This window comes from Lissotriton helveticus, chromosome 5_1, assembly GCF_964261635.1.
Source record: "Lissotriton helveticus chromosome 5_1, aLisHel1.1, whole genome shotgun sequence".
Taxonomy (NCBI): Eukaryota; Metazoa; Chordata; class Amphibia; order Caudata; family Salamandridae; genus Lissotriton; species Lissotriton helveticus.
In genome coordinates this window covers 670,158,657-670,185,427 of record NC_136065.1, presented here as the reverse complement: position 1 = coordinate 670,185,427, position 26,771 = coordinate 670,158,657, and the positions used below count along the sequence as shown (strand labels likewise).

At 45.3% G+C, this 26,771-nt stretch overlaps 1 protein-coding gene and 1 long non-coding RNA gene across 3 annotated transcripts in view; one reads left to right on the top strand and one right to left on the bottom strand.

The window, feature by feature from the left end:
• LRRC20 (leucine rich repeat containing 20) overlaps window positions 1–26,771 on the bottom strand; it is a 1,483,106-nt gene that overhangs the window by 1,053,326 nt on the left and 403,009 nt on the right. The gene's annotated exons all lie outside the window — the stretch shown is intronic.
• LOC144753337 (uncharacterized) overlaps window positions 14,049–26,771 on the top strand; it is a 136,216-nt gene continuing 123,493 nt past the window's right edge. For both annotated transcript variants that reach the window (XR_013594304.1, XR_013594303.1), the window contains exon 1: window positions 14,049–14,176. This is a non-coding gene — a long non-coding RNA (uncharacterized LOC144753337). The remainder of the gene's footprint in view (window positions 14,177–26,771) is intronic.

The following is a 26,771-nucleotide window of genomic DNA, read 5'->3' as shown; positions in this document are numbered from 1 at the left end:
AAGGAGACATGAACTCGGAGTAATGAATATTACTGCTAAGTAACCAGGCATTGCCTCCTTGTTTGTCTTCCTCTCACAGTCCTAACGTATGAGTATGACCCAAGCCAAAAATCTGATTTCCACCAACAGCACAAGAGAAGTCAAAAACAAGCAAAGGCAAGGCAAATACTAAAACAAAGGACACTGCTATAGGACTCATGGATCCCAAAACAGTAGACCCCCAAAGTAGAAAGCCAATGCCCCACCTCCGATGGCAAAGGGCCATGGGACAGGAAAGGGCAAGACAAAGCCCAAAGGGCAGCAAAGCAGACCCCAAAAGGAAGCACCCAGAAACACTCCCGGATAACCCCCCTGAAACCATGCTGGAGTAGGGAGCCTGTGACAGAAAAAGACAAGGAAATACCACCCTAAACCAATGGGACCAAGGAGAGAGAGAGGGAAAGAGCTCCACACCACCACACAACGAGAGGCAAACCATGCAACCGACCCGTGAAACGAAGCAGAGTGGAGTAAAGAAATCGAGAGAGCACAGGGGACATCCAGAAATGGAAAATGCCCCTCAGCGCCAGAAACAGGAGGAGGATGTAGGCAGGCAAAACAACCTCCGAAGTAAAAGGAAAAGAGGCAAAACATCTCCTCTGGAAATCATCCCTAAAACACAGCCACCAGAAACACAACAGTGACAGAAGGAAAACTAGAAGCCAGGCAATCTCAAAAGGCCAAAAGGAGCAAGCTTCATGTTGAGCCAGAGGCACCCGGCAGCAAACACCAGGCTCCAGAAAGAGGAAGGCGCAGCCCAGACAGAACACCTGCCCCCAAAAAACCTGACCATCCAACCGCCAGCTACGGGGGGTAGACACTGCCAAAGCGAGTGGAAAACTGCCCAAATGAACACTACACAGCCATAGGAGCGCAAGAAGAAGCTGACAAACCCCAACAGGAGACCAGAGGGAAAATGTCCATCAAGAGACGTCCAAGAGACGCAAGGACAAACGGCAACCGAGACTGCAGGACCAGGGCCAGGTTAGCCAACGGACACCCATGACCTAGAGGGGCCACGATACAAGTGCATCCCCCCAAATTGCAACCCGCAAAGTGGGTCTCAAAGCCACAGCAGAAGACGCAGCAGAAGACGCGGGGATGGAGGAAGCGGCACCACACAATGGTCCGCATCAGCAGATGGAGAAGACAAGGCAACCAATGGCACCCTGACCCAACTGGGGCAAGCCTCAGAATCACCGCAAAGTCCTGTACCACCAGCCGAACCACCCAAAGGAGAAGAAGAATGGCAGAAAATAACCAAGGAGACCTCCCCCAGGACCTAGGAACAGCCAGGGCGACCACCGCCCAAGGCCCCGAAAACAGGACCAGACCACAGACACTGGGGAAGGTGGGCACACACCACTGACACATAGGACGTACCATCACTGGGCACCAGAAGGCCCAAATACCCACCCTGGAAGAGACTGCAGAGAGCCAGGAAAAAGGAAATGGCCCAGAGGCAGCAGCTTCAAGAAAAGGAGAAACAAAGAGGGGCTCACGCCACCCCTCTGAAGTCCTGAGGAGCAGGCAAACCGGACGTCTGCCAGAACACACAGCGACATGTGCAACAACACAGAATGCAAAACAAAAAAGGCCTACATAACAGCCTCCAGCCTCTGTAAAGTGGAAGACAGAAGTGCCACCACCCAACACCAGCACTTCAGAGCAGTGGAGTACCCACAGTGGCACCCCAACCATCCCAAAGGCCACAGATGCGAGAACCACACCAGAAAAAGAAACAATGGAAACCACTGGTCAAAGAGCGGGGGCCAATCGCCACTGCAGATCCCGGAGGAGAAGAGGAGACACAGAAACCAGAAACTCGCCCAAGTAAAAAATAGCTAATGCAATAGACAGCACCCTCCGAAAGCATGGCCGCACACCAGCAGATGCAGAGGGATGAAGCAAACAAGAGGCCAAAAAGAGTGGGGAGGAACCCCCAAGTCCACACCGAAGGGGGCTCACAAAAAGAAGAGAACCCGGGATGGCCTGGGCATGGACAGCGCCTAGGAAGCAAAAACCCCAGCCACCATGTGGGCACCAAGAGGGCCTGCAAAAAGTACAGGAGGCAACAAGCCAGCCCACCAGAGAAGGGAAGCGGCAAATACCAGCAGAGACAAATACAAGCAAACAGAGCCAAAGCTCAGAGAACACTTAGGGAGCAGACAACAGCCGGCCGGGCAGGACCCAGGGTAGAGGAGCTCCCAGACAATGTAAAAGAGAAACCGCGATAAGAAGAAAAACAACAATGAAAACAACAGTACCCATAAAACCGCCTCCAGGTAGAGGAGCTCCCAGACAACGTAAAAGAGAAACCGCGATAAGAAGAAAAACAACAATGAAAACAACAGTACACATAAAACCGCCTCCTGGAAGAGAGGGCAGCTGGAGCTACACCAACTGGAAGGAAGAGAAACAGAAGGATCACCAAAAGGCTCTGGGTAGAACGCACCAGGAACAGCAGTGACAAACACCCAGGGAAAATTGACCCAGGAGGAACAAAGACAGCCCAATGAAAAAGCCAGAAGCAAGACAACCAGCAGAGAGGCAACGCACACCAAATAGGAAAGGCCCGAGCAAGTTACTCCAGCGGAAACCATGGCAAGGAAACCGAGGACAGCACCAAGCCCTGGAAGGCACACCCGGGAGCCCGCCCGGACAACACAGCAACAAAACCAGGAGAACAGAGGCAAGCCGATGGCCCCACTACTACTTCAGAAGTCACAGCAAGAAAAAAAACAGGACTCAGCAAGCAAAAGGCACCTGAAGGGAACAGGCTGGAACCAAACTCTCATAAGAGAGGGGACAGCAAGCAACAAGACCTCGCCTCCGAGCAGTCGCCACTGGGCACCAATAAAAAGGAAACCAGCAAGCGGCACAAGAAAGCAGACACCCCCAGGCTACCGGAAACAAAATGGCTGGGTGTCAGGGCAATGCAGACAAAAAGCATGACCCTGCATGCCGGCAACCCCAGAGGTAGGAAAAGGGCACAGCACCGGGAGGGGACATGGTCGCAACCGAAGCAGGAAACATGCACAACCGCAACGGTGCGATAGAGTCACCCACCAAGGCAATGAGAAGGGTGATGCGCATGGAAAGCAGACACCACGACCAACACAAGGGAGCGAGGCTAGCACATTCCTGCACAGAACGGCCCAGGTTAAGAAAAGCCAACCACGTGGAGAAAACTTGGCGCCAACAGGCAAAGAGACCAGCGGGAACCCACGAAACACCACTCCTGCTCGTAATCAGGGACAGGCTGAAGCGCCAGAATAGCATGCCCAGAACACCAGTGGCAACATGTTGGAAACAGGCAGGCGCTGTGCACCCTCTGCGTCCAGCAAAACAGGCACAAAAGACCCCCGACACAGAAGTCACCAGGGTGCCCTGTGCCCAGGAACATCAGGACCCAACAGAAATAAGAGCAACACAGTGAAACACAAACCATCAAAGAAAAAGAGGAAAGAACACACACCAAAAGGCCCAAGGGTGTCACAGGTAGCCCAGCACACCACCGACGATTCCTGTGACCATGCATGCCCAGTACACAGTGACAGGAACCGCAAAGCAGACCCAGAAGCGGTAAAGGAAAAACAATACACACTCGAAGCAAAGATGTAGAGAAGACCAGAGAGAGTGAAGCACAGACACATGCATGCACAAACCCAATGCAGACAGCCCAGTGCACTGCTCTGAAGACCCGGGCATGGTCGAAGCACATGCCAAAGGGAGGCCCAGGCAAATAGTATACTGCACCAACAAAAGGAGGCACTGGGACACGGACACTACTCCCATGAAAGGAGCAGCAAACTGGCCAAATGCCGCGAATGAAGGCAGGAGGAGATTATGCAGTGCAGCACAGCCTAGAATACCTGGGTACTCAACACATGGGAGTCCAAATTAAAGCCCCAAGCAAGCAACTACAGAAAGGGGCACCAAGAACCCCCCCCCGCACCCCAAACCCCACAACAGTGAACAATGAAGGGGAAACACGTGACCGGCAGCAGAGCTCCCGCAAAAAGCCGATCAGAAATCCCAACAACGCCGCCCCCTGAATGCGCAACCCCTCCCGCAAAGGACAGGCGGTAGCCATGAGCTGCATCACAGCAGCAAGCAGGGGTGCCAATTACCGACTAGGCAGATGCCACACGTCACTGAATGTAAAACAAATGGACTGGCAGGCCTAAGAAGAGCTATGCCACCGGAGCCCAGCGTCTCAGCAAAAACACAGAGACGCCATCATGAAATCAGGCAGACGCCCCACAACTGCTGATTTCAATGAAAACCATAGTGCACCAATAGAAAGCAGTCCACAAGTGGGCACTCCACTTGGAAAAGACAGGCAGAAGAATAAGGACCGCGGTGTGGCTAGAACGGATGCGGCAACCTGAAATCAGGCAGGAGACAGGCGACAGCACAATGTAACCAGCACACAAAGCGCGGTGCCAATAATACATCGGTAGAAGATGCCACACGCCTGCCAAGTAGAGAAATCCCAGGGGAACACAGAACAATCATCCTCTTAGGCTGTCACAGGCTGCCTAGCAAGCCATAGGCTTGCCCTGTGATCTTGAATGCCCCTCCTGCGAACATGACTACAAAATAACAATAAAACCGTTACAGTAGGTCTTGTAAACAAAAGAAACAAAAAAACATACATATCTGCAGCCAAGATGGTAGGTAATCAGCTGCAGAAAAAAGAAACAGGAAGTGATGTATTTATACTTTTGGTATAGGGGACATCTTGGTTTGGAAAGTTAAAGTCAAGTTTGGTCATTAGATTCTGCATGAATAGAGATACATTCATATGTAAGGACTGAGAGAGGAAGACGGACGAGGAAGTAATACTTCTTGTTTCTTTTTCTTTGCCTTCTCCTTCTTTTATCTCTCACTTCTTCTATTCCTTTTCTCTCCTCTGAGCCCTTTCAGTCTTCCTCTTCCATCTATTATTGCTTTTTCTATTCCACTTTCTTTTTTGCCCTTCCTTCTTTTCCTCTGTCATTTTCGTTACATGTTTTTCTCTTTAACCATATTGAGTCCTTTGCTCCCCTTCTGCCCAACTCATCCTGTCCCGCCTGAAATCAATTAGGGGATCGCTCAAACACTTGTGATTGAGCGCTTATAGCACTCTAAATTGTATGGGTGCACTATATTCATGGTTTAAACGCACTCACATGTATTTTTATCGTTTGCAGTGTTACAGGATTATTAAGATGCATTTATTCGAGTTATATTAGCATTGAAATGTAGTGTGCACATTTAAGTAGGCCTTTGTATGTATAAAAGAAACTTATCATTCCTGTATGTGTAATGTGCAGGATGAAATTATACTTGTGTAATTTAATTTGTATTTAGTTTAAGTTGACTGAATTGTAGGCCCAAACTGTACGTTGTTTTCAGTTATGTTTCTCCTTGGTTGCTCAAGAATTATAATTAAATGAATCCTTTTTGTGCTCAAAGACAGTATGTTCTCATCCTACTGCAGGTGCCGGAATTTAACCTAGTTATTCTTAGATTTAAGGAGATACTCAGAATGTCTTTGAAGAGGTTTGTAAGGCGAAAAGGGAGGACGCCTTTCCTGTCTGGCCTATCTGGGAACCAAGGCCACTCTAAAAGAATCAATTTAATTAAAGGCTTCTGTGGAAACTTACTGAAGGAGGGTCCCAATGAATATGACGTATTGTGGGTTGAACATTGTCTTTTTGTATGATGCGCAGGGACAGATTAGGGAGCCTCCTGCTTATTTCTGAGGAGAAGGAGCATTTTAGGGCGAGCTCCATAGCTTTAAGCTATCAGACCCATTTGAAGTGAGTACTTCTTATGAAGTCAACACGTGCTTACCTTTGGGATAGGATATTGGAGAAATAGGTAGAACTTTCATTTAGAGTAGAGCAGGGAAAGATACTTTTGTTTTTCTCTCAAATGAAAAGAGAATTGGACTCAGCTTCTATCCGTAGTTGCATTTTGATTTTGGAGTTCGTCACATTATTCCTCTTATGCCGAATGAATTATATACGTAGACTCGGCTCTGTATTGATTTTTATGTACCTATATACTCTGATACTGAGGTGTGTTTATATTAAATTATTTTTGGCCTGATAATAAATCCACAAAATTGGAATTCGGAGTCTGTGGTCCTTTAAAGTATGTCTAATTGAGAGTATAATCTTGAATTTGTTTTACTCCCCTCCACACTTTTTAGCAGGCAATAAAAGATCATCTGCCTTGAACTTAGTAGGGAAGGTAAGGAACAAAATTTAGTGTCACCACTTGTAATAGGAACGGTTGAGACAGCAGCAGTGCAAGGTTTACAAACATACAGAACAGGTACTGCACACATAGCAACATTGTAAGCTACATAATTATAAGAGCAGGTACAGCACAGGCAATGTGCATACTTGCTTCACACACTAAGCAGGTCCACCACAGACAGCAGTAGTGCAAGCGTCTCTTAAAACACAGTCCAGGTATGCGCAAACATCAGATGGAAGGTGTCCTCAGACAGTGCATGCTGTGCATAGGCAGCAGTAAAGAAGGATTCCTTCACAAACAAATGGCACAGCACAGAGGGTTCCTTGACTGAAAAGCAGGCCAACCACATGTGGTGGTGATCAAGTTTCCTCCACACAAAGAATAGGGGCTGCTGCAGCACAATCTGTCCTCACACAGATAAAGTACTGCATGGGCAGCAAAGAAAGTACAGCACAGGAAGTAGCTGAGCAGGTTCCTTCTTAAAAGGTACAGAACAAGAAGTGGTAGTGCAAGCATCACTTGTAAACAAGTAAACTGTGCCGCATGAAGAACAGTTGGGTATGTCGCCCCCACAAAAATGGGTAGTATGAGAAACAGGTATCCAAACTGCATCATTCAAACCATTTAAACTATGAACAGCAGCTTTGGAAACCTCCTACACAAAACTGCCAATGCACAGGAAATAAGCATAAGTGAAAAACTTCTTTAAAAAGATGCAGCAAAGCTGTTGGTTAAGTCTTCCTCATACAAAACACTAACAGAAAGGTAATTAGCAGTACTGGCCTACCTAATAAAACAGGTACAGCACATGAAGTACAGCATAGCGAGCAACAGTGAGCCTCAGCCAAATAGAACAGGGACTCGTTCAACCTGGCCCATAAATCCGGTTTCTGATGCTAGCTCCAGTTTATGCCTAGTTTGGCACTGTAACTATTGCTGATGCAGAAGACCCCACGGGTTTCTGCCCACGCGACTAGCACCAGGTACACCTGGCCCAAATCATGTGAGCAAATAACACATGGTCCGAGATAGGGCATATTGGGGTGGAGGAAATAGCAAGGCCTGTGGGCCATGAGTATAATCTCCCATTCCTAGGTCTGAAATTCAGAATGGTGCCCACTTATCATCCAGGGTTGTGGGCCTGCTAGAATGAGGACACTAGGGCGTCCGCAGCAGCAGAGCAAGCCTCCATCACTTTCAACTGTCAGTGCAAGGTACACCTTGGCCTGCTGCTGTGAAACCTTCTTCCAAAAACAGATACATCATGGGCAACAATGAAGGACTTGGTGTGCACAGCTAGCAAGTGGTGCCATGTCATGTGTGACATCTTCTGCCAATCCTGGCTTTTGATCCTACAGCATATTCCTGGCTGTGATTTTTAAATGCATTCCTATATTGGTAAAAAAATATCTGTATGTTTAAGAATTTTAAATAGGTGACTGCTAAAAAGCTAGATATACCTGAGGGTGTTACCACTACAAGTGACCCACTTGGGAGATACATACCTGCATGTAAAACCTCTGTGAACTGCAGCCGGCCCCTTTTTAGGTCTCGCCTAAGCCAGCGCGTGCACTGGTCTGGCGAGACATTTAGTGAGTGGGCTTTAAAAATCCGACCACAAGCATTTGCTGGCCTAGAGGGTGCGGTTACGCGCTCAGTAACGCGCATTCCTCACATCGCTCGATCATGCGCCATCTGGCTTTCCTCTCGCTTGCACTCCCAAGCGCGCGCTTCAACACTCCTCCCCCTCCACAGAGCACGTCTCGATGCCAGGGGTCTTGTTGCTCCTTCTCTCTGGCTCATCTACCAAGCTACCTTTACCACATTCAACCAGTGTAACTTTATCTCCTACCGATAGTCTCCTTTGCTCTCTCAAATCGAAGAAAGACTTTCACCTACCCGAATCTTGTGGCTAATCTCAGTCCCGATATCCATATTGCCAGTTAAAAGGGCACACTCCCGGTCAATCCCTCAACCGGATTTCCCAGGCAACCTTTTGCAGAATCACAAATTCCGAATGCTCACTCTCCTCAGCTGTTTCCGGGGGAAGCATGCACATCCAGCTCTGCTCAGCGCCCCTCTAACCTTCCCTGACTGCCCCAGTCCCACCCCTCGTGCTCCTCTTTTTTTCTCCGCACCATATTTGCTCTTGTACTTTCCCATGCCTCGTTTGCTCCTCTTTTTCTCCACGCCGAATTTGCTCCTCCTTTTCTCCACACCGCTTTTGCTCTTCAACTGGTGTAACTTTATCTTCTACCGACAGTCTCCTTTGCTCTCTCAAATCAAAGAAAGACTTTCACCTACCCAAATCTTGCGGCTAATCTCAGTCCTGATCTCCATATTGCCGGTTAAAAGGGCACATTCTGGGTCAATCCCTCAACCAGATTTACCAGGCAACCATTCGCAGAATCACAAATGCCAAATGCTCACTCTGCTCAGCTGTTTCTGGGGGAAGCATGCACAGCCAGCCAGGGCCGGACTGGCCGTAGCTGGAAATGGGCAATCCCCCGGTGCGCCGCACGGGTGGGGGCCTGTTTTGGGCCCCTGGGGGCCGTTTTGTTACAGGGCTGTTTTTGCAGCATAGCTGCAATATCATCCCTGTAACAAAATCGGCAGAAAACCGGCCCGGGCAAAGAGCTCGGCGGCACCCCCAAGCGCGGGGGGGGCAGCCGAGCTCTTTGCTAGGGCCGGTTTTGGTTCCCAGTCCGGCCCTGCAGCCAGATCTGCTACAGCACCCCTCTAACCTTTCCCGACTGCCCCAGTCCCACCCTTCGTGCTCTTTTTTTTCTCCGTGCCGCATTTGCTCTTGTATTTCCCCTTGCTTCATTTGCTCCTCTTTTTCTCCACGCTGTTTTTGCTCCTCCTTTTCTGCATGCCGCGTTTGCTCTTCAACCGGGGTAACTGTATCTCCTACGACAGCCTCCTTGGCTCTCTCAAATCAAAGAAAGACATTCTCCTACCCGAATCTTGCGGCTGATCTCAGTCCCGATCTCCATATTGCCGGTTAAAAGGGCACACTCCGGGTCAATCCCTCAACCGGATTTCCCAGGCAACCTTTTGCAGAATAAGCACAGTGTAATGACGCGATTTGCATGGAATCAGAAGATGCTGCACCTGAGCCGAGATTCTAACCTAGTTACCCAGTTCTAACATCCGCAGCCCTAGCCGCAACGTGTGTGATATTAGGAGATTTGTCATAAGAAGAAGCACTCCCTGAGCTGTGAATATGTAGTGCTTTCACCTGATATTGTCCGAATACATTACATTAGGCCACACCGCTTGCCTGTCCCGCATAATTATAGCGCAAACTTGAACCAAGGGCATTAGAGCGCTTCACACGGAAATCAGCTCCCCTTACACAGCAGTTTTTAAGCACAGTGTAATGAAGCGATTTGCACCGAATCACAAGATGCTGAGCCTGAGCCGAGATTCTAACCTAGTTACCCAGTTCTAACATCCGCAGCCCTAGCCGCAACAGGTGTGATATTATGAGATTTGTCATAAGAAGAAGCACTCCCTGAGCTGTGAATACGTAGTGCTTTCATCTGATATTGTCCGATTACATTACATTAGGCCACACTTGCTTGCCTGTCCCGCATAATTATAGTGCAAACTTGAACCAAGGGCAATATTGCGCTTCACACGGAAATCAGCTCCCCTTACACAACAGTTTTTAAGCACAGTGTAACAAACTCAGCACCACCACAGCATCACTCAGCACCACCACAGCCTCACTCAGCACCCCCACAGCATCACTCAGCACCACCACAACATCACTCAGGGCCAACACAGCATCACTCCGCGCAACCACAGCATCACTCAGCACCACCACAGCATCACTCAGCACCACCACAGCATCACTCAGCATCGCCTTTGCACTAGTACACCACCACATCATCATCATCACTCAGCAAGACCTGAGTATCATTCAGCATCACGTCAGCATCATCTTTGCACCAGTCACCACCACCACCACCACCACTACCACCTCAGCATCCCTCAGCACCACCTCAGCCTGCCCTCGGAATCTAGCATCTGTTGATTCTCCCCTAGAGTCTGGCCGGTGCTAGTGTTATAATGCAGGTACTAGTTCCCAACCTTCACCCTCCGATTGTTTATGCCCCCTCCGAAAAAAAACTTTAACAAACAACCACTGGAATAGGCAGAAACAAGTTGCCAGCATTGCAAGAACAAAAGAAAACTGAGGACGTGTTTTATTGTAAATACTTTTTTTAATGTGGTCATTCAGCTGTACATACCTTCTTGGTCATATATAAGGTAACAAAAATTCTTTTGACACTTTTTTATTAACACTTTTCAGCATGCTGCACATCAGCCACACTTCTCTACAGCACAGCTTAAAGATATTGGCAAAGTCAATAGCTCTGGCTAAACACTTATAAGGCCCCAAAGGCAAGACCTATTGGCTATGCCAATGCTTGTTAAATTAGATAGTCACACAGACAGTGGAATTAAATGCAGTTCGAATGTGTTTTTCAAATGCACGTTTTGAGCCCAGCAGTAGAGATATAACTGCGTTAATATAGGAACCTCAATCTGAAGGACTGAAAGCATGCATTTCAAAGATAATTTATTTTCCTTCTATTGCACTGCAATCAATTAAACCAGTGAAACGAATAAGAAATCTGTTCTAATTGTAGTAGATGCCGGTGCGGTGTGGGGAAAGAGATCCGCCAGGACCCTCTCACAGCATAAGAGACACTGCAGCAGGGCATGGGTGTAGGAAGACTCAATGGAAGCTCCATACTGGCCAAACATACCTATTTCGGTGGTAGGCTAGCAATTTCCGGGCGGCCCTACCATCTACGGATGGCAGGACAGCATCCTATCTATTTAGAAGTCCTGCCCCCCGGCTTGCAAAGACGTAATTGACTTCCAGGCAAGCCAAACATATGTCTTGTGTTGGTCCTAAAAAACCGGGGACTGGCCCACGCCTGCACGCTATGACATCACGCCAAGCCGGCTGCACTGGCGTGAGATCACCATGCAGTATCACAATTGTATTTAGTGTAGGGTTCACTGAGTGTACGGTGCTCCTATTTCACACTTTGACTGCTGCACCAGGCAGGCGTTTATACAGTTTGAATCCTTAAAATCAAAACAGGACAACCCTAGGAGCCTGGATAGGTTAAATCATATGTGAAAACAATGACTACCTTCAGCTTTGGCCTTCAAGTTCTTCAGATACATTAAAAACAACTAACCGTTAGTAATGAAGGAGTTATACCTTGCCACGTCTTGGATCCTGTATTCCCGCTCATGATGTGGTCCTTGAGTAGTGAACTGAAAGCCCTACAATTGGACGACGACTACTCCCCACGTGCCACGGGACTTCTTTCAGCAGGCACTGCTTTCATGTATTTTATAAGCATGATGGAAGGAAGGCTACAGAAAAAGGTCCACTACACTACACCTTGAGGCCTGGAAACGGCCCGAATTTCGTAAAAAGGGTGCCAGTCAGTTCTGTGGTGTGCATGAACATTTCAGACACCTCAGAGGAATGTGAGAGCTAGAGGAGGGTGTGGGTGAACGAGCAAAGCACTTATAAATCACCTGTTCCTCGACACAGTTTCAGGGGCCCCAGCGTCTGAAAAGATAGCAGAGCTAAGATGGTTTAACGACTACACCTCCATTTCGCAAGTGAAATGTGCACACAATTGGCTATGTTCACTATGCCAATGTGTGACCTCAACTAAGGCCTCACAAAATGAGTTGCATTCTGAAACTTTTCTGGGGTGTCTGTAATATTGTACGTTTCAAACGGATCGAATAAGTCTGTGCCTGGTGCTATGCTAACACCTGCCACGACAAGATGCTGCCCCTTTAAATACCGAAAAAATACACATTTCTGCAAGCAAGGTGCACAAGCCAAGAACAGACCCGTAATGGCCATGTAAGGAGAGAATGGGTCCAGCAATTTCTGTAATACTGGGACAGAGTCAGCTGTCCAGCCTGGCAAGTGGATTGTCTGAGCACAGCACCCGTATCTACTCAGGCTATAGAAAACAAGATAACACATCTTGTCTGGAGTCACAGGGCAGAGAATAATTCTGACAAATAGGTGCTAAAATTTGAATTTGAAAAAATAGGGTTTGATAAGCCATGCTACCGATGTCCCGAATCCCTCACTTTGATGCTCTTAAATGCAGGTTCGGAGTGGGATCACAATTAGACTCTGGCACTCCGAAAAAAGTGGCTCACATTCCCAAATGGTTAGCGTTTTTTTGTAGCTTTATATAGCATGAATTTTATCCAAAGGCATTGCTACATTGAACAAAATCAAATACATTTTTAATATAGAAAGGTAAATTAACTGATGTGGCCAGAATCACTGAATATTGAGCTGATGCCACAACTCGAACGTACTTCCCCAATGACAACGTCAGCAGCTGACACCGTGACACTACGTCATATGTTTTTTAACCTCTTGGAAAGTTGATGTCCAGCGAGGCCTTTGCAAACACTCCCCCACTCTTCCACCAAGGCCTAAAAGAAACTGGGACCGAGGTGACAACACCTGGCCCCTTACGAGGCCACTTCTCTTACTAGCCCCCTCCCGGCAGAGAATGGCTCCCCCTTGGAAGGCTCCCACCCTCTCCACACCCGCCATGGCCAAGGGGGTGGTCCTGCTTCTGGGTCAGGTCGGCCACAAGAGGAAGGGGGCCCGAGGTGAGAATGACCTCTGGGTCAGAATAACACTTGACCCCCAGCCTCAGTTTGACAGGGGAGTGCCAGTGATACTGATGACACTTCGCAGTGGTCTGCCAGGACCGGGGAAAACAGTAAGTGCCTGTGGGCCGGTTTACATAGGCTCTGACAAACCGGCCCGCAGACAACCATGAGGCACCGGCCCATCACCCAATGCCCGACTGCCCGCCTTACCAATCCGACCCTGCTTCAATGCGATGGTAAATATCTCCTCGGAAAATACATTTTCCTAAAAACAATCACCATATGGTTGAGTGCTGATCTGTTTAAAACGAATATATGATAATACAACGCTTACCTGTACCACGCAAGGCTTTACCACGCGTATTTTACTACGCATGTGTCTTTACCACGCAGCATTTGAGCACGCAAGACTATACTCCGCCATATTTACGTTACGATAACCAGCGTCAAAACACGTCTTTCAAAATAGAGATAGGACTTCTATGTGGACGTACACGCCACGTCGTTGTTGAGGCTCTTTCCTTTCTCTCCTTTGGCACTGAATAGCGTTTTTTTTCCTAAAGTTTTCTTTTTTTTTTATTCCGCTTGTTTTTTAGGGGGGGAGCAGGGCTTAATTTGAGCCGGAGCTTGCCGGTGCTTAGCACCGGCACCTAATTATGAGGGCCGGGTCTACAGTGAGTCACCAGTCACGTATTAAGATTAAGTGCACAACACCGTTATTATTTAAAATGACACTGGCACAGAGAGAGTGTGAGCTGTGTTTAAGTTACACCCCTCCCCCCGCATTACCGTCATGGTTGTTCTGATCATGTAAACACTTACTGTGTGTCTTTGGTGACGACGTCACGTGAGGTGACTGATTCTTAATTTCTCCTCACTAGTCTTTCACTTTCAAGACTTCGCGGATCACTGAGTTGGGCAGCAGGGCTTTGTCTTGACCTGGGGGCTGGCCTTCTGCGGGGGTTGGGGCTGTGTGCTCAGCAGAGGCAGCGACGCGTGCGCAGATTTTGCAGTTCAATGCGCGCGCACTCGCTGCTTTAATTTTGCCACGCACGCCCGCCCCAGCATACCCGCACGGCCGCACCCCATTGACCACTAGCACCATCGAACTCCTTCAATGCTGCCGTTCGGAGTCTGCGGGACGTTGAGACGGACTACTATCGCTGCAGTACATAGCTCTGCTCACCAGGTGAGGGCGGGCGAGCAAGGCATGGCCTGGGGGGTAGTAGGCCGGCGGCCTATAAATAAAGGTGCGCAGGTGAGGCAGGGCAGGGCCTAGCAGGCCGCAGGCGTCGTGACGTTTTTTTTAATCATTATGTGTTTATTGGTGGTGTGATTGTCATGATGGCCTGGGGTACGCCGGCGGCCAAATGATCATGATTTAAGAGTTTATTCCTATACTTTTGCCCTTCAAAAGCCCAAAAAATAATGTTTAAAAAACTCCCGGCACATTCAGAGCCTAATCATGATCTGAAAACATAGCCTGAAAGCCCATTATAAACAGAGACCCAAGATATTGAATCACAGCATGTGAATATTAAAAGATCTGAGATAAATAACGCCCACTAGTCTACATAAAACATAAAGGTGCGCGATCAGAGACTTTCACTGTCTGCAGTAGTGCAGCAGTGGCTATTGTTGCGCAGTTGCGGGCCGGCCCGGGCTGCCTGGATGGATCAGTACTGGCTCTGGCTGGCCCTGTGATGGATTCAGTTTCGGTTCAGCAGGCTGGCTCATCAAATCTGTGGGGGACTGGATTGGGGCTGTGTGAGCGGCAAGCAGCGTGCGCAGTTTTTTCAAAGCAATGCGCGCACATTCACTGCTTTGCCACCACCGCACACACCCCAGTATACCCGCACTGCCTCAGAGGCCCGCTCACAGCCTTGTCTGGAATGAGGTACTACTAACTGGCTGCACTGAGGTTTAGCGTGGAGGGAGGGGAGTGAAGGGCTTTCAAACTTCTTTCACCTAACTAACTACACAATGAGCATGATACACACACTTGAAGTTTCTGCATCGCCTGTATCGTAACTGTTACCTGCAGCAGTCCCTTAGGATGGGGCCCGTGGTGGGGTCCGTTGTGCTGGGACGGTTCGCCACAGGCCACATTTCAAATTTTCTACATCTCGCATGCCCCGGGGTGATACGATTTTGAGAGGGCAGGAGTATTGATTCTCCACTATAGATAAATTAGTGGGCATGCCCGCTGCAAACTTCTGTGGTGTGTGTCTCTTGAGCTACGTTATGATTAAGGATACATGCGTGCGTAGATTATTTTCAAATTGCCATGCCCTGGCAGACACGCACCCGACAGTCACCATCAGTTCAGTTCGACATCGATGGTTGGCAGCAGCAGCAGACCTATTGGCAGCAGCAGCAGACCTATTAATAAAGGCAGGTAGTCCACCAGTAACCGTAAGTAGCCAAACCAATGCTGCTTGCTTGCTAATAAAAAGCCTTACACCCCATCTGACAGGCAGCCGAGCTAACACTACATTTTCACACGAAGCGCCATGCCACCGCCGCACACGTTTGCAATTACCGCCATTTCCAGCTTAGTACTGGTAACTAAATGAATGTCTCTGCTTTGTTCTGTGAAGCATTTACTGCGAAAAACGTTTACAAATTATGGAATTAGGTGGCAACTGCTGAAAGTGACCATAACTGACAAAAGATATATACTTTTTAATGTAAACACCAGCGGATTAAGGTATTCATGGCCAAAACCTCCACTCCTCGTGTTGGCAACGCATAAGTTGTTAGGAAACAACAGGTGGTATGTCCTGAAAAATGTGCGCCACAACCTCGCCTCCTTGTCCCATACCAGCCTACAATGCTCAGTGCACCAAACGTTCCTAAACCAAACCCCACAGTGCAGAGGCAGTGCCCCAGTTCTCCCTCGCCCTCCCTTCACCCTCCCCTTATAGCGCGAGCTGTGCTGAAATATCGACCTCGGCCTCAGAGTGCGGATCAGGAATGAGTCACCCGCTTGCGGGCTAGCAGGCAGGAAATCACTGCAGGTCAGAAATGATTGAGGGTTACCCTGGGCCTGCTTCTTTGTGACTGCCACTGTGCTTGCTTCTAAGAGTCGATGTAAAGTATGGTAAACCTGTGAGCACTTCAACACTGGCAATTCGGGGCACTTGGTTTCTGGCCAATGCTGACTTGTCAGGCTAACCTGCATTGATCTTTTTGTTCAGGTGCTCTTATATCGCAGCTGTAAAACTAACACATGTCTAAAACTATAGAGTGGGCATTCAGTCCACCCACTTCAACTACTGGCTTTCTTCGACTAGCCTCTTTGAGCCATGGGCTTGAGACTTTGTAAACCACATCTTGTCTCAATCCTGCTGAGCAAACATCTCTCTCCTAATGTTATTGGCTGCCTCACTGTATCCCCCCTCTGCTCCAGTTCTTGCATTGAGTTGCATATAGGACTACATTACAACTGTTACCCTCTCTGCCTGCTCCCACTGGAATCTTCGCAAGTATCTCTCTTTAATGTGGTAATGCCCCTTGTGTAAGCAAATTAAACCCAGATCTACTGCCTTTGCTAATGTTTGTGCTACTTACCCTTACTACTCATCTTCCCATCATTTCATTTCCTCTGGATATGTAAATAATTTAAACATGCTAATTTAAAGGTCAAGGAAGAGTAGATATAACTTAATCTAGAGGAAATTGAGCGTAAACTGACAGGGGAGAAAGTCGCAAGGACAGACCCCTGATCTTAGGAAGAGTTCCAGCACATCAGTCAAAGTGCTAGCCATAGGGCATCGAAACCCTCAGGAACTTCCATAGAGTGCACTTGGGGCTGGGTGTATCATAGGTGTTGCTTGCGTTCCTTTTACATGGCCTTTGATGCCCATCACAGTAGCCTCCTAGGGCACCAATTTGGCCTTCTTATTAGCAAAGCTACTATCTTGCCATACATGGGAAGGAGCTGATCTCTCTAGCAAGACAGTGACGGGAACAGGTGTTGCCACAGTGCAGGATGATCTTGCCACCGTGATGTTCTCAATGTGATGTGGGGTAGGTAGCCATGTCTTATCAGATCAAGGAGGGGATGAGTGTCTTTAGTAATAGGAAACAATAGGGTGGGGTAAAGGCACCATTGTAATGTGGAGAGAAGTCAGTAGGTGATGGAGGGTAGTCATTTGCTTGGTATGAAGTGTGAAGTGAACCGTCTGAGGCCTGGGCTCTCAGTGGAGAGTTTTATTTGCCAGGTAGTGAAGTCCTTCTGCTCTTGTCGCAGTGCACCATTCGCCTAGTGACAATGACACCCTCTGCATAGCTGCCAAGGTTTCAGATTCCAATGAGTGCCATTATCATAATTTCAGTGCAATTATGAGTGACATTTCAGTGAGCATGAATGACACTTTCTGGAGAGAAAAATCAAGCAATGAAGATGAGAGAAACATGTAAATCTCAGACATTGCACCCATTTGAGCATTGAGGTTGTCTGACTCTTACGTTTTGAGCTGAATCATCACCCTTTATTAAAGCATCTGCTACATTATGCTCCCAAACAGGGCATTGCACGTCCATGATTGTTCAACACCTCTGAGCGTTGTTTGTAATTCTTAGGACAAGGTTATGCTGAAAATGTACTCTATTTTGCTCCGGAGCAAATCTATTTCTCTAGTTTGGCCTGCTACAAAACCTGAGTCCAAAATATCTATAATACTTTAGGCCTCCTATTTTTAATCCCTAAATTAATTACATAGAAGTTTATTTCTCAAATGTGTAAGTTTGGAACCTCCTTTCAAAACCGTACTATGAGGAAGGTTCCCTTGCTGAAATTCAGATCTGGTATTACATCTGACTTTTAGCTCGTCCAGTTGAGGATGTGGGTGGAGTCAATAGAGTAAGTGGGTGGAGCCATTGGAGGAAGTGGGTGGATTCCGGAAAAAGTGGGTGTGGCCTCGGACAAAGATTTGAGCACCTGCACTTCATATTTTACAAATTAAGCACTGGGGGGGAGACCCCTCCAACCCCCCCTTTTTATTGTCCCTTTCACCTAATGATATACACGCAGGACGAAGGAACGAAGACTGGAAGCAATGAAGCTTGCATTGTAAAAACGTTCGTGGAATGCACCCGCGGTGAAAAGACGTTTGCGTGGTAAGTGACTCGTTGTAAACGTAAAGCGTGGTAATACGTTTGTGGTAAATGATGTTTCCCGTTTAAAACGTCGTTTGTTGGAATTAAGTGGGAGATGACCGTGAAAACAAATTCAGTTGTTCAATGACTTAAGAAAGGAGGCAGTATATTTTAACATTTCTCACAGCCTGCAGCTCTTAAAAAAACTATATTGCATAAAATCAGCGTATGTACCGAGTAGGGTGGCCAACTGGCATGGGTGCAAATTCAGGACGGTATTCAGGACAAAAATTCAGGACAGGTCAAAATTCAAGGCAAACATTTGAGATAAAACATACGTTTTACAGACATATTAGAGGAGGTTGCACAATAGTATATAAGTAAATAGACAAACAAAATAAGTACAAGTCAAAATAAGTTTATATAAGGTTGAGACAATCGTGCACTTCACAGTTTTTCAGTATGCACGAAGCTTTGCAAAGCAACATCAGGCCCTTTCTGCAATCAAGATTTGTGCAGAAGAAGGCACACCACATGCTGTCACTATAATAGGGCCCATTGTCATTCTATCTGTGCAGTCTCAGAATGACAGTGGGCCAGTCCACAATCTTTCCAAGGTCCAGGAGAGGCTGCAGCAGGCAGCCTCAGTCTACAGATTAAAAGATAAGTGGGAGAGGCCCAGAGCGGAAACTTTAAAACTCATGGGGCCTCTCGCATGGGAACAGCATACCTTCTTGAAATTCCCCAATTTGATTTTAGCATGATGTCTGTAAGGCGTCCGTAATTTGGGGAACCCAAATTACGGACGCCTTACAGACATCGTACTAAAATAACAGACGGTCCGTAAAATTTAAGGACGGTTGGTCACCCTAGTACTGAGGGGTCTGTGCCCATTAGAGTTCACTCATTTTGCATGTTACCAGGGCTTTAAGTGGGATGAAAAAACTGGAGGGTCTCTCAAAGGGGTGTGGCCAATGTAATAAGGGCGTGGCTTAAAACACTTCAGCCAAAAATCTGTGCTTAGCATAGTGTGCCGCCCCACTTGTATTTTGCTGTTTCTGTATTTGCATCTAGATACATAATACAACAAGTAACATCATGCCTACAACAAGTCAGGACTATTGGCTTTGTCAATGGTTGTTAGTTGCAAAAGATAAATAAGCAGCAACTATGGCTTGTATATAATATTGAATACGCTTCCACTTAAAGCCCAGGTGACACCACGACAATGTTGCTGCTCCTGAGTTTCAAAAAGAGAAGGGAAATTCAGAGATTAAATGTCTCTCTTTAAAGGATTTCCCTTCCCCTACAACGCTCACCTGGCATAACGTCATGCCATAACTTCTCCACTACCAAGAAGTGAGCAGTGTGAGCACACGCTCATCGATGTGACTGTAGTCCGGAAAAAAGCGGACCGCCTTTGCCAGGGCACAAAACAGAGCCCGATAGAGACCTGTTTCGAGGTCTCCTTTAAAAGACTGCCAGTGCACAGACCCGGTGAGACCCGGCCCACTTAAAGCCCTGCATGTTACTGTCCTACTATGATAACAAACAGGCTTCCTTGCCTGCTGATGTGTCACCTGTTTGCATTTCTGCCATTTTTTCATGGCCGGGGCACACTATATGTTCATTCGCTCGCCATATGGCAGGTGGGTGATCAGCAGCTGCCTGCAGTCAGTGGGGTGCCGCTCCGGTCGTGACGTGCTAAACTCACTCAGAAGTTCTTCATTGCCCTCTGGCATGGCTGCAGGCCTGGCTGCCAGCTGCGTCCTGGGCTGTGACAAGCGTGTGTGTTTTAATCCTGGCCACCTTAAGTTTGCAGTTTATTTCTCAAAACCGCAGGGGAGGGGGTTAATATTAACAGGTGTCTGACAATCTCGGCTGTATTGTATGGGAGATTATTGCGCCTGCCTAAGACTGTGAGGATAATGCAAAATGGTGCTCAGCCTGTCCGTGCGCGAGTCAGCGACTGACACTGTGAGCCAGGCAGTTGAGATGCCTGAATCCATGTGTAACTTATCTTGTTCATGATGGGAACTCACACATCCTTTCTGTTGGGCCGAGGGTCCCACGTCACGTGGACAGAGAGAGGTCCTGGAGTCCTGATGCTCTTCTGATTGATTGCCGGCAGGGAGGGGGCTAAAGGCTGGCAATGATTTCTTGTACTTTGCAGCAGTTTAAAGATCTTCTTGGACATTCTTGTTGCTCAAATGAGTGTCATTTCTTTTTTGTATACATTTTTTATTTGAGCAGGGCATATGGTTCATGATACATTATATACTTAAAAGCAATAAGACAGCTTTTTAGCTAAAGCAGCTAATCTTATAATCATTCAGAAAACAAAGTGCAAAGTGCAAATTTACCTTATTAAATAGCAGCAATGAAAGAAAAAAGATTTCCTAATACACCTAAAGTGCAAAATCAATCAATAAAATGCTAAAGCATCAAAGCTTAGGGGGAGGGGAGGATACCGGAAAGCTGGAGAGGCTCTTTAATATCCCCGATATTCAAAAAAGGAGATTGGGCGCTTCCGGAAAACTATCGTTTAATAACGCTACAGGACACCGATGCAAAATTATTTGCAGCCCATCTGCTAACAATCTTATCCGGCTGGGTAAAAAGAATAGCATTCTTCCGCTAAACCAAACTGGCTTCATTAAAGGACTCGGTACATCTTCCAATATCCTGGCACTATCAATTTTAATGGAAAAAGCACTTGCAAACAAAGAATCACTATTCTTATGTTTTGTTGATTTTAAATCAGCTTTTGATTGTATCAACAGAGATCTGTTATGGAAAAAGTTACATGCACAAGGGATCCCCCCCTTTAATATATCTGATTAGTCTCCTGTATACAAAAACTTGGGCCAGAGTTCGTATTGGGAACGGCAGATCATTAACTGAGGAAATACCAACGCTAGGGGGAGAGAAGCAAGGCTGTGTATTGGCACCTTTATTATTTAATCTGTTTTTAACTGATCTAACTGGAGCCTTGAACAAGATAAATGCACACCCACCCAAGCTTGCAGATAAACAAATATCAAATCTGCTATATGCAGACAATATCACCCTTTTAAGTAGAACAGAGGTGGGTTTGCAAAGGTTAATGACGTGCATGCAGGAGTACGCAATAGCAAACAAAATGGTAATAAATGAATCCCAAAATCCAAAGTTATGGTTGTTTCAAAAAGCGTGAGAAGGAAGTACAACACAAAATGGTTCTTAGGAAAGGAAAAACTGGAACAAATTAAGACCTATAGATATCTGGGAGTGGTCTTTGATGATAATGGTAACTTTAAACCCCAGAAATTTGATATCGCAAGGAAAGCAAACTCCCTAACAGGTGCATTTGGGATTATAAAAAAATCCACCAGTAATTTATCCTACCAACCTCTACTTAAAGTCATAGCTACAAAATTGCTACCTTCCCTAACCTATGGTAGTGAGGCGTTAAATGGAAAAGATGCAGTAACAATAAACAAAGAAATTTCAAAAAGTTTCCGATCCCTTTTTTGTTTACCTAAAAATGCTTCAGAATCCCAAATTAGACTGGAATTAGGCTTGAATAACCAACTATATGCTCGAATGGGTAATGTAATTAAAGTATGGAACAGAGTAAAAAATGACAAGGAGAATCTAATTTCACAGCTTTTATGGAAAGAAATAGAGGGCAATAACAAATCATCTGCCTGGAAATATCTTGAGAAGGCTTTGGATGAATTTGGGCTTAAAGGGATTTGGACGACTACTACTCCTCAGGAATCTTTAAAAAAAATTGTGAATAAACCAACTGGGGCCAGATGTAGGTAATTTTAATTTACCACCTCTTAAATACCGATTCATACCGAATCGGTATTTAAGAGGTGGTAAAATAGAGGGGGGGAGATGTAGGTATTTCAGGTTCGGTAAATACCGAATCGTTAAGATTCGGTATTTACCGATTCTGTAAATACCGATTCTGTATTGCCCATTGATTCCTATGGGCCTTGCAGCCCATAGGAATCAATGGGCAATACCGATTCTGTAATTACAGAATCTGTAAATACCGATTTTAGCAAGGGTGCAGGGGGTGTCACTTTGACATCCTCTGGCACCCCAAAAATAGGCATGTGCGCCATGTGGCACACAGACATGCCCTAAGGGCATGTCTGTGTGTCACATGGCACAGGTGTGCATGCACACATGTGCATGCACACCTGGATTCGGTATTTTACCACCCAATTGGAATGGGTGGTAAAATACCGATCTTAACCACATGAGCGCTAGCGAAATTCCCCTCCTGTGCTCTTCTTTACAAAAACCCATTATTCATGACGAGCTGGGCTCGTCATGAGCGTAGCAGGAGGCTACCTCATGACGAGCCCAGCTCGTCATGAGCGTCGAAGGGGTTAAAGCCCTGTGGCACTCTGACATGTGCCAGCTACATCTGCATTTACAGAATCGGTATTTTACTGAGTCTGTATTTACCGATTCGGTAATTTTACTGAATCGGTAAATACAGAATCGGTAAAATACCGATTCTGTAAATGCATGCCCTACATCTCAGAATCCAATTACCGGTCGGTAACGGCCGAATTCGGCCGTTACCGACCGGTAATTGGCCACCTACATCTGGCCCCTGATCTTTTATCATTGATAAATGACAAAGAGTCCCTGGTTAAAAGGAAGCACGCTTGGTCCATAATAAATGGTTATAAAAAAAAGAGTCCGCAAGAATATTTGAATGCAGCTTGGACTTGGAAATATAAAAAGATATTCATGAAAGCACGTTTCGGAATACTACCCAGAGAATCTCATGCACTACCATGGAAAAAACTCAAAAATAACATATCATGTCGGTTGTGTAACACAGGAGAAGAAAACATTATACACCTACTGTGCCTCTGTCCGGAATTAAAAAACGAAAAACTAACACTGTTAAAAAGGTTATTCAATGAAAGGTCAACAAGGACTTGCAGACAAGCACTGATCCAGTGTCTTTGCCCAGACGACATACTGATTAACTCTGCCTTCTCAAAATTCTTAGCATTTGCATGGAAAAAACTTGAACTTTTATAATATTAATTGTCATACCGTTCATATTTCTCTCTTCTATACTTTTAAACTTAGGAATTTACAACCTTAAATCAGTTTTATAATTCACGTGTACTATTTTAAAAAGTTTTATGCTTCATTTTTAAAATCACCTTCTTCTTATCGTATTATCAAAATTGAAATGTTTATACTGTGCATTCATTCATTGTAAAGATTTTAAATAATCAATCAATAAACATCATTACTTACTTAAAAGCATTAAAGCCTCCAATCATTCGCCATACAAAGTGCAAAGTGCAAATTTATAAAAAGCTAAAGCGGCTAGTCCTATAGTAATTCACAAAACAAAGTGCAATTTATCTTATTATATAACAATAATGACAAAAAACTCCTACTAAGCCTAAAGTGCAGTATCAATTAAGTGCTAGTGCCCGCTTATCGACAAATTCCTTCATAGCTGCCTACTTTTTTAAACACAAAAAAGTATGATTATAATAGCTCATCATGTAAATACAAAATACATAATTCTAACAAATACATAGACTAAAAAATGCTCATACCCCTAAAATACAATTTGATGAAGATGCAGATGTCTCTTAGTAAAAAGCTGCTGCATTGGTTTACCACTTCGAGTATTATGATCTCTCTTTAATCTTCTCTTCATTAAAAACTTCCAATTCTTTTCACATTTTTTAGTAGCTCCTACCCTCCTAGCGTAGGCTTCTTCAAATTTTTGAGTCCTTTTCATTTAATTAAACCATTTCAGATGGGAAGGGGCTTCCCTAGATTTCCAATTTTGGAAAATTAGGGAGCGAGCTACCGAGCTCAAAATAAATATAAAAGCTTTTTCAGGTTCAGATTGCATTGTTTCCCCTCTGCAAATTCCGAATAAGGCAGCTTCAGCCTCAATTGGAATTCTCTTTCCGATTGCTTGCTCGATATCTAAAAAAACTGTCTCCCAGAAAATCTTTAAACCTGGACATGAAAAAAAGGTGTGGTGCCACCCACCTTCCCCATCTATTTGGCATCGAAAACACTTGTTTTCAACTCCCGGGAATCTTTTACTTAAGGTAGCCGGAGTTAGATAAGAGAGCCATTGCGATAGGGTGGCCATCCTTTTATAATTGGCAGCACGTAATGATGTACTTCCTAAATGGCAGACAGAGTCCCACTCCTTCCCAGACAGCCTACATCCGGTCTCCCGAGTTATTTTATCCAGGTGATTGCTTATCACAGGGACTTCCCCAATTTATGCAACAACCTATACAAGTTTCCTATCCCTTCTATATTGGCCCCATAAAGGGCTACTACCAAGTGATTGGGGAACCCAGCATACCACCAGTATTTTTTAACAAAGAAACAATTCTTAGATATTCAAGAAAGGTCGGCTTCCGATGGCTCTCCGCCCTTGCCAATACTTCCTGCCAGGAAATCGGCCTGTTTTGTATTATAAAATGCCTTACCTCAGACAGTCCACAACCTTCTCAAATATTTCTGTGCCTTAATTGTAACTGGAGACCGAGACTGGCACATTCTCTAATTTTTAAATACTGGAGACCCGACGAGCTCATCCTTTTATAAAAGAACTGAAGTCTAAAAAGATAATCTTTGAAAGTTTTATACCGTGTTTTTTTTGGAAGTTTTGAAGATTTAAAAATACTGGAGTTAGTGATCCAATTTCTTATATCATTTTATCTATAAAAAAACAGTCTCTAGTAAAATTTTATCCTATCATGCCAGACACTAAATCCAAAAAAGCAGCCTTAGAATATGTTCTTAAATGCGGCAAATCTAAACCCCCTTGATCTATTGATAACTGTAACACATTCAGTTTGACCCTTGGAGCTTTCTTACCCCAAATAAATTGCCTAAAAAAGGTATCGATTTCCCTAAAATATGAATGAGTTATATTTACCGGGACATTAGAGAATAAGAAGATTAGTAGCGGAAGTATGGACATTTTAATTAGTGATACTCTACCCACTATCGATAAGTTGAGTAGTGTCCATTGATCCAACAGCTTCTTGAGCTTACTCTTCATTCTCAAATAATTTAATTCAAATAATTGATGAAACTGTGAAGATACATATATCCCGAGATACCTTATAGGGTCAGTTTTTATCGCTTGTGGTTTCAGACAAGATGGAAAAGAATTCAGATCAGCATTAAGGGCAAGAACCTCCGTTTTGTTTGCATTAATTTTGTACCCGCCTATTTTTTCAAACATAATGGGATTAATTTCTGATATTTATGTTTCCCCCGTCTTCATTGTTTGAATTTGCTTGCAAGAAAGTGTCACTATTAAAATGTCACTCATAATTACACAGAAATTATGCAAATATCACACAAAGCAATCTGAGCCCTTGGCAGCTATGAATATGCTCAGGCACAGCTAACAGCTGCACTGGAATTTGCAAACTACTTTTTACAATTAATTCTTGAAGATGGTACCCTCCTCAAACGCTGTTGATGCTATTTCATACCATACATTCAAAAGTCAAACATTTCATGAATATTACCCAGACAAATCCTGTATTGTTTTTCTAAATAAGGATGTCTTAATTCTAATCACAAATTTATAGCAAAAATATCCGCTACATCAGTAGCCAGGAAATGTGGATTGTTTGCTGGTATCTAAAGCAAGCGCTGACAAAGCAAACCGACCTGATGGTTTTAATGAATAAAAGTGATTTGTCTTTAACCGTGCTTATATGCAGTAAAAAATGAAACACTATATAAAAAAGGCGTAAATAGATGATACTCTTCAGATAGCAGATAGGGGAGAGGATGTAGCCTAATTGTTAGGGGGGTGGATCTTAAATCCGGGGACACGGGTTCGAGTCAAGGCAATTACCCTCAACATCCTGTGAGTCTGGGCGAATCATTTAATCTCCACGCGCCTAAAAAATGAATGTGTCCTTGTATAACGCAACTGGTGCTCATGTAAAGAACTCTGATACCTTCAGGTCAAGTTCGGGCTATATAAAGCTACACAAAAAATAATGTTGCTAGTACAAAGTTGGCCTTCATGTTGTGGAAAATCTTGTCACCAAAGTTCTCTCCACAGGTGAAGATATTTTAATAGTGTTTAATGCATCTCAGTAAATAGTGCTGGATTTGTATCTGTGGCTAAGGTCGCGGGCCTGTCAGGTAAAGCTATTAAGTGGAGATCAGACAGAATTAATGGTACTCAGAAAGATGAGATCAAGGACAACTAGTCGAGTATCAGAGATTCGCTCTCCTTAAACATATGAATTTTTTTGCGGATAAAGCACTGAGCATATCTAAAAGCTATCCTTTTTATTAAACAGAAGAAGTATCTTTGGGAAATCAGTTAGGTCCATGGGAATAATTGCCTTTGCTCTAACAGACAGATGTTGTCCTTGGTGACTCCATTTTGCTCTCAGTCAGGACTGTCATGTCTTGACAGATCCCTCAGACGTGTCCCTCGATGCTTAAGTAGCCTATTCATTTACTTAATTTTGTTTCAGAATTTATGAAGAATTTGGGATTCCAAAGACAAAAAGTGAGATGACCAGGTATTGAGGAATACAGGTGCCATCTTAATAACAAGCTTTATTTGGAGCTCGGTGTTCTGTTATTTTCCATCCAGAATCATACCACTCCAGCAGAATTATTTCTATTGT